Source organism: Colossoma macropomum, unplaced genomic scaffold (assembly GCF_904425465.1).
Source record: "Colossoma macropomum unplaced genomic scaffold, Colossoma_macropomum, whole genome shotgun sequence".
NCBI classification, from domain to species: Eukaryota; Metazoa; Chordata; class Actinopteri; order Characiformes; family Serrasalmidae; genus Colossoma; species Colossoma macropomum.
In genome coordinates this window covers 22,690,407-22,709,616 of record NW_023494800.1, presented here as the reverse complement: position 1 = coordinate 22,709,616, position 19,210 = coordinate 22,690,407, and the positions used below count along the sequence as shown (strand labels likewise).

At 36.4% G+C, this 19,210-nt stretch overlaps 1 long non-coding RNA gene across 1 annotated transcript; it reads right to left on the bottom strand.

The window, feature by feature from the left end:
- Positions 1-9,062: 9,062 nt before the first annotated feature.
- LOC118820394 lies at positions 9,063-16,226 on the bottom strand. Its single transcript, XR_005008255.1, has 4 exons — positions 16,118-16,226; positions 12,829-12,900; positions 12,471-12,731; positions 9,063-9,574 (listed from the first exon to the last, which is right to left on the bottom strand). It is a non-coding gene; the product is annotated as an uncharacterized LOC118820394 (long non-coding RNA).
- Between the last annotated feature and the right edge of the window lie 2,984 nt (positions 16,227-19,210).

The window sequence follows — 19,210 nt, the reverse complement described above, 5'->3', positions numbered from 1 at the left end:
AAAGCAAGCACTGAACTTTTCTGTGTACGGTGTCTGTGTCTGTAACTGTATTTAAATATGCATGAAAAAGTTTCTGAACTCTTGGAACCACCTGGACTTCTGCAGGAATAACTCTGAAAATATTAAACTGTCACTGGTGTCACAGATTTGTTATTATAAGATGTTCTTTTTGATGAAATATTGACTGTATTAGGAGTATCTGACTTGAAATGTTAAAATTTATTTTTTTTTACGAAGTAGCATATGGAGGTACATTAATATATATAAAAAACCTCTGCATTTTTGTATTTTTAGTGCATGTGTATAAAAGAGCTTTAGTAGTATGAGTATTCAAATTGAATTTCTTCAATAAATACAGTGACATTAAATGTAAATGAAAAATAAATACATTTATGACAAAAAGAGTGCCTCGTTAAGGGGTGACACCAGTGACAAATAAACTAAAACTTTTTACATTAAAATAAATTAAAATATGTTTGGAATTAGGCTCTCTTTTTCTGCACATATGATAATAGTAGATGTTAATGGACATATTAAGATTGTTTGGTTTTGGGATGAAGTGATTTTTTTTTTTTTTGTGATTCATTTTTATTTTCCGTTTAAAGAACTCCTGTGTCTCTTTTGTCCATGGAGATTGTGAAGTTATAAGCCTATAAACACTTGCTGTTAGGTTCAAATTGACTAACTGAAAAGGGGCTTTACAATCTTGACGACATAAAAATAGAAACTTTTTGGTGCTATATAGAACCATTTTCAAAGAGATCTCTTTATAGCACCATTTAAGCATGAAATAGTTCAATATAGAACCCATGGTTCTAAATAGAACCATTCCCATTACTTTTTTAAGACCGTACTTTAAAATTGTACCCATAGACATTGTTAACAGTAATGTATTGTTTGTTTCATACAACTTATAACCAGACAGGCAAACGGCCTAAGGGGTCACAAAACGAATTTGAAAAATACGCAAAATTGTTTTTCAGTCTAAGGACCCCTGCAGATCTCTCAGAATCAAGTGCAAACCAAGACTCATTGTGAGTTCCACAGTTTGCTGTCCTGTGCTACAGAATGAGACTCTTGGAAAAAAAAATCTGTTTAAAGCTGTTTAGCATATAAAAATAAGGCTTTTTTTAACAGATTCTCTTAACCACCTGGCATTAAGTGAAACTAATGATAAAGACATATGACTAGAACAAGGACTGAGAAAAACAAAGAATAAAAAGCATAAAAGCGCTAACAAAAATGAGTGCAAGCTATTCACAAACCAGATCAGCACTGTTTAACATGAAAAGCTTAAAATAAAGCCAAAAAAAATTATGTTCTCTTGTTATGCAGAGCAGTGCAAACAGCTTTATTGCATTATTGTTAAGGATAGTTTTTTGACCAGGTCTTGACATTTATGGCCCAAACTAAAGACCTAGCTCTGATAGTCATGCTTTCCACCTAATTCATAAAATTCAGCATAACCAAGAGATGAATAAATAATAATAGAGACTGTAAAGGGGAACGTATTTGTATCCCACACTTTTACTTTACAGACAATGATTAAGAAAAGGCACAGTGCTGTGGAGGGGTTTTATTATAAATGTAATACAATAATGAAATGCAGTTGAGTACCTGAATGTGCCTGAAACAATTAAAAAATAGAGACTGAAATGAGAAGACATTAGTGAAATTTTCTCAACAGTTGTTGTGGTGATGGTCTCACAGCTGCCTCAGTATTTTTGTCAGTTGAATGTTCTAGGACAGAAATAATAGAAAATTCCATTATGACCACTGCAATAAATTAAACCTATATGGGACACAAACCACTTGAAAAAATGAAATTAAGAAGGGCTTTACAATGTCCACATCACTAAAACCCCTCCACTTTGAGGTGCATTAGAAGGACAGGGGAAATGATTGGTTGCCGAACACCACTTCTCCGCCCAGGCCCTCTAGATCCTCCTCACACTCAACTGAAAGCTGAAACAATTTAGAAGATGCTTTTAGTTTTTGAAAATCAGATTGTGCACAAAATTAAGATCACAAAAGAAGGAAATGATGAATTATCTCTGACTTATCACCTTGGTGCCATCCTCAATCAGTTGTTCCTTCTCAGTGTCCATGGCATCTGGAACTTCCTCCATGAAACTATGATCACAGAGTAGAGAAAGAGACTCATATAACTTTCAAAATAATACACAAAGGACATTAACTACAATGAATTTACACTAATCATCTATTTAATAACAATTGTGAATAGTTCAGGACACTAGTTAGTTAGTCATTAAGAATAAAACTTACAAACTGAGATTTCGAGCTTCCAGAACATCAAGATCAAACACCTGTAGACATAATATGATCGAATTGTGAGGCAAAGAAAGTATTAAGTAAACAAGAGCGTCTGGCTATACAGTTCAAACCTGAAGTAAACAGCAGTTTAATTCAGGTGGTGCAAACTTGGTGTTACTGTGTGGTGGATGGGGGGGTGGTGCGCATGGGAGGGGATTGGATTTTGCTTGATAATATGCATAAATATAAATGCATAACTGTACTGTATTTTTACCTTTTTGCATACATCTGTAAAAATGCAGAAAGTCAACAAATGATTATTATACATTAAATAAATTACATTTATAACATATACGTAGGGCAGGCAAGCGCTTTAAAATGCTGCAGTCTGGCAAAAATCTAATCAGCCTAGTGAGACTGGATGTAGTTTTATGCTATTTTTTGAAGTTTTTAGGGATAAACATACTGGGCTAACGGTAGCTTGGCTGAATCCCTATTAATAAATCAGAAAAGTGTAAACTATGTCAGCTGCGACATGACCGCAAATGTAATCTAATCCAGTCTGATGTAATATAATCTAATCCAAATAGTGTCTGTATGAAGCACTGCTGTTCTTGGCCATGGTTAAAATTTTGTGATGGTATATTCCAGTCATTTATTTTATTTACGTAAAATTTATTGACGTAAAATTTGCAGAAACTTTTTTTCTGAATACCAAGCTTCTGTCTTTGGAATAGGATATACCCAGGGGGTATTCCACACGCTGCCTGTAGGATTTGCAACATGTCCTAGACATGCACTGAAACACTTTCACTGAAACAAAAAGACTTCACTGATTTCACTTCAACAGTTTTGATCACTTCAGTGATTCACCCTTCCAAAACATGACAAATTTAATTCTTTCACTGGGACTTGATGTCATGGCAGAAGTTTGACTACATGAGCTCCAGGAAAGTGTTGTCAGCAAACAAAAATTCTGACTTAAATGTTTAGTTCTCTTTATGTGTTGCCTCCCGTGGATCCTTTGGCCTGAAATCATGATCATCATTAGTGATGTCATCAATATTAACAAATCATCTCTGGTGTAACTTCAACATTGATGTCAACAAAGCCATAATAAGGCAACCAGCCCAACACACCAAAGCATAAATAGACATAGATAGACTTTAATATGCAAAAATGAACATGTTTTTCATGAAAATACATTAGTCTTCTTGATGCCAGTCTAATACAGTTTTTACTGTAATCAAGAACTATTGCTTACCTCATTCTGGCTGATAAGCTCTTCAGTCTGGCTCTCTTTGCAGAAGCACAGTCCCTGTGTTCAGCAGAAAAAAATACATTCAAGAGAAAAAAGACAGCAAACATGGGTTTTTTAAAGGTGTGTTTTGAAGTTGCCTGGGTGGTCCTTAATGATTTATCCACATTCATAGCTATGTAGGCATTGGGTTCAAAAATATTAACAACATTACAAAATAGAAGTAATAATAACAATAATAATAATAATAATAAAAAGTTTAAACACCCTTGGTCAATGATTTTTTAAGTGAAAATAAGTTAACACATCTTCTACAGGGAACAAATAAACATTTAAATATGGCATTGATCTACAAATTTTAGAGCAGAATTTCTACTTACTTGCTGAGTTGCTGAGTATCATATTGGAATGAAATAAAACATATAGTGTGAAATGTGCCATAACTTTTGCACAGGCCACATTTTATATGTATTTATTTTATATTTTCCAATATGTTCAATTCAGCATGTAGGCATTAAAGTGTATTAAAATGTGCAGACAAGTGTTCTCTGTAGAACATTTATGAACTTTTCACTTAGAAAATCAACAAAACATATTATTTGACCAGGATGCCCAAAACTAACACATACAAATTTTTGCTTCCACCGTGTTCAGTGTATGACATCATGTCTATGTTACAAGCTGTTGTGAGTCACACAGTGTTGAGTCACAAAATGGCGAATACACAAATGGGGCCTTAACAGTTAAAGGGCTCGTTTTCAACATATGTTTTGTTCTTCATAGGTATGTTCTTACACAGAGCCATGAGTGAGAGCAAAATATTTTAGTAATTTCAACAGCAGCAGTGTAGTTGATCTTATATGTTATGGGAAAAATTTAAAAACTCCAACAGTTCTATACTTTATAATTATCTACTATAAACAATTATAGCAACACATACAACAAAATTACAGTGAATGAAATAATGATTTTGCTCTTCCAGCATTCATTAGATAAATACAAACATACTTCGTCAGATGTGTTCGATGACGCTCGGCCTGATTGTCAACAAACCAGTTTATCTATTGTTTCTTAACAAACCAGTCATTTAGATCACTTTAGATTACATACCATTCTAAAGGTGTTCAGGAGGATCAGATGTGAAAAAATTCTAAGATCCAGCAGTAAAAACACCGAAGAATATTGTAGAGCGAAAAATCTGAGGCGTTGTCTACGTGTCGCTTCCTAACAAAATGTAGGTAGGACATGTGATAAGGACATGTGATCTACCGCTCTTACATCAGTTCATATACCATTCTAAACACAACGTTGAATCAAATTTTTTAAAACATCAAAGTTCAAGATGCCAAATCCTCAAGTGAAAATCAATGACACTCCTTAAATATTAACAGTAGTTAATAACCAGTGGGTTGTTTGTAATTGGCAGACACTGATTGTTAAGCTGTCTGAAGCTGTTTTGTCTGAACATTGTTATGATTAAATTCATTACCTTTCATACTCCTTCTGTCCTGGAGTGTGTCTTGAGGAGTGGAATACAAGACCCATTAAGAGACTGCAGTTATCCAGCCTGAAGTAATAAAATGATAATCCCCAATGAGTAGTACAGAGTAAAACAGACTACAGTGACACTGTCCTCACTGACAAGATAAAATGAAAATAATGAAAGCCTGCTGTACTGCACCTACCCTTATGAAAGACACTAGATTGTGAAGTATGCTTGGTATGCTAGGAGTGTTTGGCTGTTATGATATATGAAAAAAGGTATTCAGGTACTCAGATACATAATAGGGTTATTAGCAGTCACATCATTGGCCACATGGCCTTTTACAACATTTAATGTTAGTCCATTATCGTCATGGCCAGAAGAGTTTGGAGAATTCTGCTTAGAACAATTGAGTAAGTACATTTATGATTGGAAACACGTTGACCACAGATTCCAGACCAAATTATTGTGAATTTATTGTGCATGTTCACAGCTGAAGAAACGCTTTTCTAGCTGTGTGTCTATGGTAACATATGAAAAAGCTGTGCAATGATCTACCACTTCATGACTGAGCTGTTTTTCACAATGTTTCACAATAATAGCACAGATGACCAGGGTACAAACTGACTTGTGGCAAAGGTGGCATCCCTGACAGTGCCACATTTAAAGTCATTGATCTCTTCAATGTGATCCATTTTACTGCCAGTGTTTTTCTGTGAGGACTGCATGGCTATGTGCTTGATTTTATACACCTGTTACCAATAGGTTTAGGAAGGGTGTCCACATACTTATGGCTATATAGTGTACCAATGATTACAAAATCCAGGGCAAAAAAAATTAATTGTAGGTCCAGATGGGGCCAGATGTTCAAAGCACTTAGGACAATCAACTCACTAGGACAATTGTAGCTTCCTCGCCTCAGTCAGAACTGGCTTGTCTTGTGATTCTCAAAATATTTCGGGGCACCATTTTGTCATATAATGGGTCATATCTGTGGCCATGATTGCAGTAAAACACTTTGATGATCTTTAAACAAAATTGTGAACTTATTGTAAACCACACTGAAATCAACTGAAGAGCCATTAAAACTCATAGAGGAAGGAACTTAAAATTAGCCTATCATAAACTGACTTTGCTTAATAGCAGTAAAAAGAACAGAATAATTTTGTAATTTTTGTAATTACATTTTATGTTTTAAAGAGCACAGTTAAAAAAGTGAATAACAGAACATAATACATTGTTTTATTACTTGAAACTTACAATAAACATGTATACAAAATAAAACGTACATTTGATTTAACGGTGCCCCATAGAAGTTTTATATAGCATTTATATAACATAAGCATTACGTAAGCAATCAGGCATTAATGTTATGCACACATCATCGCTGTCAGAACAAAACATTGTACACCGGTCAGGCATAACATTATGACCACCTCCTTGTTTCTACGCTCATTGTCCATTTTATCAGCTCCACTTACTATATAGGTGCACTTTGTAGTTCTACAATTACAGACTATAATCCATCTGTTTCTCTGCATACTTTGTTAGCCCCCTTTTATCCTGCTCTTCAGTGGTCAGGACCCCCATGGACCCTCACAGAGCAGGTACTGTTTGGGTGGTGGATCATTCTCAGCACTGCAGTAACACTGATGTGGAGCTGATAAAATGGAAAATGAGCGTAGAAACAAGGAGGTGGTCATAATGTTATGCCTGATCGGTGTATCTCCAAAATTGTAACTTTACAGAAGAAGGGAAAAACATTCTTAACTTTGAATGGAATTCAATATGTGACCATTTCTATTTGTTGATTCATGATCACATATTGACACAATCTAAGAAGTAACTGGAGTTTTCAAATTATGCAAATAAGTAAAAAATGACAAAGGTCTACAAGGTTATTGTGCAATGATATGCATATATAAAACAAATAATAACGTAAAATACACATAATGCTTGCCATCACACTAGGCTGGAGACAATGACGTATGATGTGGGCTTCCTCACTCTCTTCCCCTTGGCTGTGTGCATATTCAGAATTCATATGAACTACAGAAGAATTTCAGCTTTTTCCTCTTTCTTCCTTTTATTTTTATATTCTGATAAAATCCTAATATGGTCTTGGTCTAGTCTTAGACTCGATGTGTCTTTGTCTTGGACTTGACTTGGTCTTGGCTGTGGTCTTGACTACAACGCTGGAATGAGGCATCGGGAAAGGTCACTCGCTGATCATAGAGTGGTCCTAGGCTAACACGTCATAAGGATGTGACGATGAATGTTGTTTAGTAAACTCCATGAAGCTTTGAGAGTCCAGCCCCAGGGGTGCAGTGGCATAGCACAACTGGAACTTTGCAGATGTTTGTATTTGGCTGCCTTGGCAATGGTTTTAGCTTAGAATGCTCTACAGTTTATGTTTTTAAGTATGCTAGTGTTGTTTTCCCTAGACAGAAGCTGGCATTCTAATTAATGTGTGTATTGAAGAATGACAGAGGCAGTACAAAATACAGCTATTATACACACCAACCAAGACCACCTAGCGTCTGGCCTTTTGTCCACAGGATTGCCAGTCACTGTTATAGTTAATTGTAACAAGGTTGTTATGATTTGCTTTTACATAGTGCTACGTTCAAAGCCAGTACTTGTTTTTTCTCATTCTAACACACAGTTGAAGTCACTAATTTCCAGTCATTCCACAGTTATGTGATAAATGATGTGTGATGTGAAGGTGAGTGTGTAACTAATAAACCTACAGCTCAGCATGTGTGCATTACAGTCTGACCCATTGGGCCTAAGCAACAGAGCAGGACTCTGTGGAGACTGGTGGAGACTAAGTGGACTAGTCCTGTTTTAATTCATTTTCAAACTTGCCCTCACCCACTAACTCTCAAAACTCAAATGTGTGTAACATCTGTGTTACACAGGTGGCCACTCGCAGCAGAAGAGAAGGGGGGTGGAGGACAGCAAGGAGCAGATTATTCAAACAAAATGCACTTGCCCTCGGCTAAGTTAGCCACAGAGCTAATCAGCTAGTCATGCAAACCTTGCAATACAAAATGTTTTCTTGAGAGGTTTGAGCATAACTTACTAAAAGTGTGTGTGAATAATTAATTTGTCTGGCTATAAACTTGGTGTTGAAACTTGGGGTAGTGCCTTTCTTTTTGTTGTTGTTAGAAATGTTAGCCATGCTAACTAGCCAGCTAGCAAAGGGCAGTGGTGAAGTATCAGCAGTCACATTCAAGAGATGAAGTAGTTTGTAACTTAAAGCCCAGCAAATTAAATTGTGTGGTTTTGAAATGATAAGGAGTTGAATGTAGTTTACTGCTATATACACTGCTTATAAACAGCTTTAACCATCATCATTTTTTTAGGTTTGAAAAGGGAAACGCATCTGGTCGCAATGATTTTTGGGCAAACTCTGCTGCTGAAGTCAAAACTGGTGTTCACTTGGTCCCTCGTCCCTTCGAGGGCTCATCTAACACCCTTCACTTTAACTAATAAAGTAATGGAACGGCCCTTTAGATGGTGTCAGGGATTCCCCTGAGAGGAAATGATGATGCCAAGTGGACTGGTTAAAACCAGTACTGAAATGAGTGGTTAGTTTGCTCTGCATCTCTGATCACTCAAGTGGGCTTTTGCATTAGACTTATCTAGATTTATGCTGGTAGCATGTAACTGTCCTCTCTTTGCTTTTATTTAGTTGGCTTCTTTATTACCCTTAGATGTCACACTTATCACTTACAAAAGCATGTTGTAATTTTATGTTCATTCTCACGGCTCTTTGGATTAAGAAATTCTGCCAAAAATGTGAATTCTAAATGTTCAGTCAATACCATTCGTGTTTGTATGTGGAAGAGAAGAATAGAAATTTAATGAAACGTTATTGTTGTGTGTACAGTCTTGTTCTGCAGAAAGAAGAAAACACGTTTACATTTTTTTGCCATGTTTTTTGTAATTCTTTTGCCATTTAATAGCAGTTATATTACAATCTAGTGTTTAGCACTTGCAGGCGGGTGACCTCTTTTGTATTTTACAAAATTGTCTACTATTGTAATGCTTGAAAAGTCTATAATTAATAGAAACTATAATATTATTGCTGTCCAAAGAAAAACATGTATCTCCAAAACAGTAACTTTACAGGAGGACACATTAAAATGTGGGAATTTAGAATATATTTTTGTACATCACTTTCTGTGCTTTAAACCCCACAAAAGCATTATTTTATATAAATTATAAGAACAGGATTGCCTACTGTATTTCTGTAATTGAAAGTGGTGGAATCATTGTTCATGAGATCTACACACATATGGTTAGCTTTTGAGGCTATAGGTGCTGCACATAGAATGTGCATAAATGGCACAAAAACTAGAATATCCTTTAGTTAATTAACTCTGCATAAGGCTGTAGGCCATGTAATCTTCATCCTCAGCTGTCGAGATATGCACACCCTCATCTTCACCTGCTGGTTCCAAAAGCAGTCGCAATTCAATGTTATATGACAGATTTTCAAACACGACTTGTCCATGTAGCCCCCATTGATTGTCTTCACACTGGACTGGGACCTGAAATGTATCAAAATAACATACAGGAGGTTCTTTTAACAGGCTGTGAGTGAAAACATATAAATAACAACTTTGAAATTAAATACTGTCCTTAGTTTCTCTCTCTAAAATCTGAACAACAATATCTCCGTTTTGTGCTTTTTTTACATAATTGAAAACTAGAGTTACCCTTTGCATTGTGTTTAAATTTCACAATGAACAAACCAACAGAAATGATCCAAAATGACGTCTTACATTAACTTTAATAATAAGCTAATGATGTGTTTGTCTTCTCACATAAAGTTACAATTTTGTTCTAACAGTGACAATATTCTCTAATACAAGTTGCTGAGACCGAGCGCAATAGATTGTAGACTACTTAAAAACTGCTGACAAAATTAACATGTATCAAAATCTAATTTACTCAACCACACTCAACATCTCAACTTCAGATTCTGAAGTAAAGGTAAGGGAACTGATTACATAGCTTTTCTTGAGTTCTCAAACTTCTTCATTTAGTCAAAAGTTCTCCTAATTCCCATTTTTAATTCTGCATCTCAGTTATGTAAACAATAAAGAATTTGCCTTTTACTCATTTTCCCTACTAGACAGCTACAGCCTCAGAGGGGTTTAAATTCACAATCCCCTGCACTGAGATGAACATTTAGCACACTGGTCACAACCCATGGTCCAATCTGCCACACCTGCTCCAACTAATTAATTCCGTCAGAAGTCCTTGATTGGCTGGAACAGAGGAATTAGTGTCGGTATGGGAAGGAGGCAGCATGTTAGATGCAGTTTGGAACAAATTTCTGCAGTGGATCTCCAGGAAGAGGATTGGTGACCACTAATAGATAGTGGCATAACTTGTTTCTGCATGTTACTTTTTAAAGTTGAAAAAGTTAAAACAACAAATATTTTTAATTGTATTAAAGATTTTGGACATAGGAATCTGTAAAACCTTAGGGGCTCCCAAGTGGTGAAACAGACTAAGGACCAATCCCATTTCCTATTTTCACCCCTACCCCTTGTTTTTGAGTGTCATCTTGCCCCTTGTGGCTGAGTTACAAGGGGTAGTGGTTGAAATCTTCCCCTACAAAATGGGACAACCCTTCAAGAACCTGGAACGTCATCAGTAGTCATTGATGACTTTTATATAAACAGACATGACGAGTTTTCAAATTTCCAATGTGCCAATAGGCATCTTTTTGCAGCTGTCTGCAACAAATTGGAGGAATGTTCAAAAACGAAGATGTTTTCAATGCCTGGGAATGCTGATGGATTGGTTTGTGTTATGTTGAATAGACTGCAAACAGGTTTTGTTGTAGTTAGTTTTGTTACACAACATGCTAGCTGGCATGCATAATGTTAGTGACTTTGGATTCTGTTAATGTTTGATAAACCTGTTTGTGACACACACAACATAACTTGTTCACTTTATTGATTTGTGTGTTGATTTCTGATAACACTCTGTTTGGAGTGTGCCTCTGAAACACCTCCATTTGAAGGGCCATGTAGCTCTAACACTTTGCCCCACCCTTCTATAACAAACAAAATTTGGGACACCCTACCCCTAGGTGTAAATGCGTAAAACACAGGGGTAGGGCTAAGTGGTAGGGATAAAAGATGAAATGGGATTGGGCCTAAGCCTTCATTCCAGCATCAGGAGATTGTGAGCATATGAATCAGAATCACAATGTCATACATTTATCAGGAGTTTAAACCCCACTGATGCCACAGCCATCTATATTGTTAGCTCAGGAGGAGAAAATGTAGGGGTGGGCAATATGATGATATCATTATTGTTATAAATTTGTCACAATATGCTTTTCTAAATATATTGTGAATATTATCAGTACTTAGAGAATACTGGCTAACTGAATGTTTCATTACAAAGTGATTATAATTAGTCCTATTTAATTGTATTTAGTGCAGTGCAGTTTGTAAAACATTGATTAAAAATTATTGTAGTTGTAGGTTTATTATTATTATTATTATCATATGACTTTATATGTAGCACTACAGGTTCTATTTTGTCTTTTCCAACTGATTAAACCTCAGAAAAAATTAAAGGTCATGATGCATATTGTGTATCAAGACAATGCCTTAAAATATCATGATATATTTTTGCCATATCACCCACCCCAGTAATAAGTTACCTTATTTAGGTTGAGCTGACTCTTTTACAGTCTTTGTCATGCATGTTATTAACATCAGTGATTCTTAATTATTTACAATCCACTGCAGTCAGTAAACACTCTATTTTAGCTTAAATTAACTTTAAGCTAAAAAAACTATTAACTTGTTTTAGAGTTATAAATGCTTCTTGTTGGACAAATACCTTGTTGTTGTTTTGTGTCTTAGTGCATGCTTGTCCCTGAAGCTTTTTCCACCCTTTTTTTTAAAAACTAATAGACATAAATGTATTATGTTCTATTACTAAACAAATACTTGGTGTCTCGTTGTAGCAGTGAGAAAGTTCCATTTATTTTAAGCTTAGACGGCCTGCAAGAGAATGATAAATGGTCCATGTTATTCAAGGAAATATGACAATGTCTTCCCTTGATTTTGTTAGAAGATCGAATTTGACTTGTTTTTCTTTTTTTGCATCTGGGGAAGGTTGTCTTTTAACTTAATCTCTCTAAGCCATGTTATGAAAAACTGCAGAACAGAGGCTGTATTTATTAAAGTACTTAGAATAAGAATGCTGATCTGGGATCAGCTTATCCCTTTTACATAACACATGGCACAGGACTGCGGAGACCTGATCTCTGATCAGTTCTTACTCTGAAGTGCTTGCTAAATGTTAGGACCTGGTCTCAGAATAAAATTAATCATTTGATCACTGATATGGATGAACATATTGTTCCTTATGATTTGCTACCAAACTTTATGATATTATTTATGTTTCACTTACCATAATAGATGGTTCATTCCATCTGTCCACCTCTACAGGTAGGTTACGCCCACCAACCTGAGCCCTTAATCTTGGTTGACTCACTGAACTGTGATGATTAGACTCTACCGTAAGGTCTTCATCTTTAGACATGTCAACTGAAACACCTTCATCTTCAGAGAGAATGTGATTATTAATCACACTATTAATGGGATATGATCCATCCTCAAAGATGACTTCTCCATCTTGGCCCTCGGTGTTTTCCTCACATTGGACAGAAACCTAAAATGTTAAACCAAATACAATATATTTTCAGCATCATGACTGATAAATAAAATCTAACCATACTGTTTCTAATGCCACTATGTAGGCAACATACCCTAGGGGTATTGATGACATACACATTTCCATTCTCCTCTAGGAGGATCCTTGCGCTGTCTTCTTCTTGGATCTGAAAAATATTGAAGCAAAACTTAGTTTCAGTCTGTCTTGCTGATCTTGTGTACTGTGTAGAATCAACATACCTGATTCAACTGACCAGATGATCATTAGATACCTTGTATGCTTGATAAATAGCAAATTTGTCAGAGCAGTGAAAGTGCAAGGGGCAATGTTGAGGGCCAAAGATAGAGAACTTTATAACAAACGTTATATCCTCAAATTGATGCATCTTTAAACAGAATTGCCTTCGGATCATGCAAAGTTTTGCTAAATGTATCAAGCTTATAAGTCTATTCTCTAGCAGTGTTCAACAATGGACATTATTTGTTTTCTGATGATGTTTTAGCGTAAAAGGTGTGGTTTATAAAGCTGATCATTCATCTGCCTTGACTGCACATCTACATTTGGTCATGTAGGAATTCTCCTCAAAATTCCCAGGCTGTGTCTTGATTCACATACCTGTATGTAGTGAGTACATAGTGCATAGGCACTGGCTAGGTCCCTGCTGGGATACTGAAGACTCAATTGCATGTGACATGGATGCGGAGACAGTACACTGCAATGCAGTACCATCAACTGGGAAGCTCATCCACTGTCCTGTGCTTAACCATACTGTCCTTTTTAGGATGGAATATTCTAGTTAACATTTTCATTTTGTTTGCACTGAGACCCAGATATCGCTATGTGTCAGTCACACATACTAGTATTTAATGCCATTAATCCTTTCTTCATTCACTTAACATATTGAGCATAAAGCTAATTTTCCAATAGCATTTCTTGCGGCAAGCTAAGCATGATTTACCAAAGCAATTCATGGCAACTGTAGCTAAAACAGACAAGTGATGACTGAATAGATATTCAGATAACATGTGAGTAACATTTAATCTGAACCTTTCAGTAAAGATTTCAACCTAAACCCTGTAACTGAATATTTCTGAATGGCCCTACTGAGCCTGTTAGTGGTGTGCCTTTTAGCAGGTCAGCCTACTTTAATGCCATATTTTGTTCGTGAAAAGTGCAACATTTGTGACATATGGCATGTGCAACTGGTTAGCTATAAGCATTTAGTATAAGTTAATAGAAAACTGATCCCCCAACCCTCCATTTTAAACCTTTCTGAAAGTTGAGCTGAAGACATGACACTGTTTCCGGTCACTGAGCAAAGCGAACAGTCAATGCTCACTGGTTTTTAAAGAGCATTGTGGGAACTGTCATTGAATGAAAGGTCTAAAGCACTGGAACGATTTTGAGAACGAGACACTCTAGAAAATGTCCGAACCCTTGGCAGTACGCTACGCAGCCCCAGCCAGTTTCTAGCACGAATAAGACCAATGGAAACTGGCTAGGACTAATGGTGAGAGAAAATAGTGACCTTTTTATATTTATTTGGTGTGTCACACACAGGAGAGAAGTCCAGATCTGCACAGTTATGAAAACATGATCCACATCCATGCTTAACAACACTAATCGAGGTATTAGTGTAATATCTACGCTCCTGATCTCACCACAACCAAACTAAAAACGTTACAGCTGTAATGTGAAGCTGCTTGGCTTGGGTTCTATTATCAGAAATGGTTGGTAGATGTTCTTTGTTGCCCCCAGTGCATTTACTCTCTTCTCATTTTGCAGTGGTTCGATGGAAACGAGTATGACTGACCAACCACGGCTCAATCCATGCTTTAAAGCACCATCCAACATACTAATGTAATTCCATCAATCCAATAATCAAAGTCTACGCTACGATGCTCTTGGGAGCTGAAACTGGAAACAGTTTATTTCACAAATGTCAGTAAAAGCGAGAGCTAAAGGCTAAGCTAAAGTTCTTAGCATTACAACCGTGATCTCAGCATTACCAAACTTTTTTTTTGTAATGTGAAGCTTTTATGTTTCCTGTTAAAGAGTCACCATCGAACCTTTCATGAGTATTGTTGAAAACATCAGCGGTAACCCAGACATAAGTCTTCTTCTCTGGAACGTTTGTAAACAAAAAATTGTAAACATTTGCTTATCACAGAAAATAATAGTCTAGAAAATAGTCTCGTCTAAAACTTGGTTACCAGTCACTCCACTACATTCAGGAAATGCATTGATGTAATAATATACGTGTCAAACGCTTGACATACACTTAATCTCACAATTACTTTAGACAGTTATTTTAGAAAAAATGATCAATGAACACTTTACCATTGCTCCAGTGCAAATCGTACTGAATCAACAGATTAAGAACAACAATGTTTCAAGAAAACACCGACTAAAACAACCAAAATGGCGAGTAAAATAAAAGAAGATTGTGACTAGGTCCACTCCTCAAGCTCCTCCCAACTTCCTACGTAACTTCCGTCTCTCTCTGCTATTTCCTGTGAAGTTTTCAAACCCCACCAGCTCCCTGTCTTCTCCTCATTTCTCAGTGCTATCTCTGATCGCCGAGGATGAGATCTGGTCTTCAAGCATAAAGCAAAAGTCACCCAGAACTCCAACCCACATTTTCCGAGTTCTCTCCTCTTCTACAGTCTTACAGTCTCTTCTCATTCTACAACCACACATTGACGATGTCTGAACTCGCAAAACGTACATTTATAATGTGCAAACACTCACATTTCAGAACTTACTGATTCAGCAAATTACTAAATAGACTTAAAACAACGTATGGCATCCAAGATGCAAAGTAATAATACATTTTAATACATATCCCTTAACAGCCCATAAAAAAAAGCATCATATTTTGCTTGTATACTCATCTCAAAACAGTTGGTGCTGTAATGTAGGCTAATGGTTTAAGTGTCTAATTATTGTAGCTACCCATTAATCATGGGTGTAACATTGTGTAAGTAGCAATATAAGGCGGCAAGTTAACACGCTAGGAGAGCCAGTTGCCTCAGGACCCCCCATGCTCTAGGCGCCAATGTGATTGCCCTGCCTGCACTGCAAGCAATTTTATATATAAACATATACATGTACTTTAAAAAAACTGGCAGAAAACATTCATGAGTGACAGCATAATTAAGCTCCAGGATAGAACAATCAAAACTCCTGTAAACATAAAATTGTAACATAAATTTACCAAACCAGTTTAACATCTTTTCAAATGTTTGCCAACCCACTGTTATGCTGACATTAAAATTGATATCAAAATAAAGAATAAAAATCCAGAGCAATCATAATTAAGTTACTGGAAGCCCGTTGCCTCCACACTAGCACATTTAATATAAGAAACAAATTAAATTTACCTCTGTAGAAATCCTTCAAGGACAGCAGGTGGGAATTACAAAAAAATCATCCTTTTGGTCATATTCTTGTTATGTTTCCAGAAGTCCAGTGTACAACAGAAGAAAATGGTATAGATAGTAAATGGCATCCTAACAAAAAATGAGCACAATTTATATTCAGAGAAGAAGAACAGAATTCTTGGAAAAGAGGCGGTGTGTGTCAGATTGAGAAGAAAAGGCGGAGCGCAAACGTTTTATATCACAACCCACATCCTTTGTCATCGAGGTTGCTCCAGAGGTGGCGGCTGCAAAGCATTATATTGTTAACCACAACTGCTTGATGCAGCACGTTGTGCTACCAGACTTATGAGTCAATCATTCCTAATTCATCACGGGACATTCAGCACAGTTGTCACTCACCCCAACAATGGAAAAACAAGTTGCTCATCATAATATTTTTCTTATTTTTCATCTTGGGCTCATTTAAGACTTTATTTCTCATAAAGGCCCCTCAGGATCACTAGAGATTAAGAAGAGACCAAATCTGTATCACACCTGAGAGAAGCATCTGAGAGAGAGAGGGGATCAGGGTCTCTTTTACATCATTAGATCATTTTTAAGGGAAAACAGTTGAATACATATACATCTTATCAAAGGAGACAGAGATGTCTGGTAACGAAGACTATAATGAGATAGATATAAAGGCCCTAAATTGATAATCTCATTTGCCTTCCTTCCACATAAGACCCAGGTAACTAAACACTAGGTGTCTTGCTATCATTATCATTGTTGTCCAGCTAGTAACAACTTTATAGATTTCCCACTTAGTCTCAGATATGTTTTTTCACAAGAAGGGAACATGCCTCACTTTTTCGCATGCGATTTAAACCACAAATGTTCTTTAACTTGAATTGTTCCTGTTTGTGGCAAGTTTCAGAGAAAGAACAAGGTGAAAATAGTCCATCAAAGCTGGTCAGATGGTTACAATGAAAGTAAAAAAGTTGGCCTGCAGGCCAGACTGAAATTCCGATCAGGCTCACATTGCAAGCACTTTGCTCTCAGGTATTTCAGGCTTAGGCTGGTATGGCCTCTAACAGAAACATGGCCACTCATCATGGTCTCCAACAAACTACAGGGAATAGGAAGAGAGTACAGGGCGTCCCACAAAAATTGACATCATTTCATAATCTAATAACATAGCCAATTCTCCCTCAAATGATCTCAAATTTTAACAAAATGTGTAAAAACTAACCAAGTCAACCAAGTGCTGTTGAAATGGCCACCACGTTCACATTTTGACATCTCAAATGATGTCAAAGTTTTTGGGACACCCTGTATATCGATGGCAAATGGCAGTCATTACCCAGTGATTGCTAATTGCTACTGGACTGTCCCTCTTCATTTTAGCCAGTGCCACACCAAGCATCATATTGTTGTACTAGATTTCTTTAAATTGTCTCCTATAGTTCATTCCATGCAAATTCTACAGTATACAGGTTTGGAGACTGATTGAGACTGGCCTTTACTTTAAGTTGTTTTTACTTACCTTACTCTTTTCTTTCCATCTTATTGTACAATCATGTTAGAACATGTGAATGTACGGTAAGATGGTGAGCGAAAGGGCAATTAGTCATTTCTTATGGGAGTGTGTCATTTGTAGCATCGATTTAGTGATGTGACACAGCAGCTGGATGATGAGTCATATTAAAATCTCAACATATAGTTTCAGACTACCATAAAATTTTACTTTGGAACTGAATGCAGTTGCATCCGATTGGACATAATGGTCCAATTATTTGTTTATCAGCTGAAACTCCTGTATATGTCTTTACAGCTGATGGGTTTATCCATCAAATGAGCCTCTAGCAAATAGTCTTAGCCAGGTAAGTGCTGTCAGCCATGACAAACAAAGACAGCTATTATAATAATTGTATTATAATAATTTACAAAGAGAGGTGTACTTGCTATGGACTGAATATTTGGTATCATTAGTTTAAGACATCTGTTAGCTTTTTGTTCACAATTAGCTAATTAGGAACTGCTCAGGTATTTAGAATTATTCATCATTAATAAATATATTAATATTGGTTTACAAAACACATATAAGCTGTGTAATAACTGTGTAATTAACAAATCATGAACAGTCCGGAAGCTGTTATGGCTTTTTTTGAGGAATGGGCAATGTTAGGTTTGTGCCACACATAGCTTTTAAAAATATTGGCCAAAAACCTCAATTTTTGTCTCATCTGCCCAGAAACCCTTATCCTTTATTTTAGCTGGGTCACACTGATGTTTTCTGATAAAATCCAGATGTGCTTTGATGTGTTCTTTCTTCAGTAATGCCTTCTTTCTAACCACCCTCACATACAGGCCTGTTGTATGTAGAGACTGGTGCACCTTCATTCCAGTCATTAATTTTATTATTTTATTATTTTTATAATTTTATTATAATTAAATGTGCCATAACTTGCACAGGCCACATTCATGCTTTTTTATGATTTTAAACTCAGCAAATATAAAGGAAGAGTTTATTTAAAATGTGCATAAGTGTGCTCTCTGTAAAGGATGTGTACTAATTTAGAAAATCAACAAAACAGAAAATCAACAAAATCAAAACTTAGAAAATCAACAAAATGTTGAATGTAATGTTTGAAAGTTTTCAATTTTAACCCCTTAAGATTATTACATACTAAGGCTTGTGTGCATGTGTGTTCTATTGTAAGTACACTGGTGCAATATGGTTGCCACTTTATATCGTTTTCATTTGTTTTGTATTGTTTGTGTGTATGTTTTGATGTTTCCCTGCTGGCTGAGAAGTTTACCATCATATCCACTGTGATAGCAATCAAGAGCGATTTTCCACCCATGGCTCAGTGGCTTTTTGGGCTGGCCGTTTGATGATGCTACATCACAGCTATGATGCAGCCTGGACCAGCCGCTTGAGTGATGCCGTATTGCAGCTACGAGGCTTTCTGAACCTGGGACCTGATCGACGCTACATTGCAGCTACATGGCTGCCTGGCCCAGCCACCTGGATGATGCTGCATTGCAGCTATGAGGCTGCCTGGACTGGTAGTGTTCTGCTGCAGGAAAATGCTACCCCTTCATGGCTGA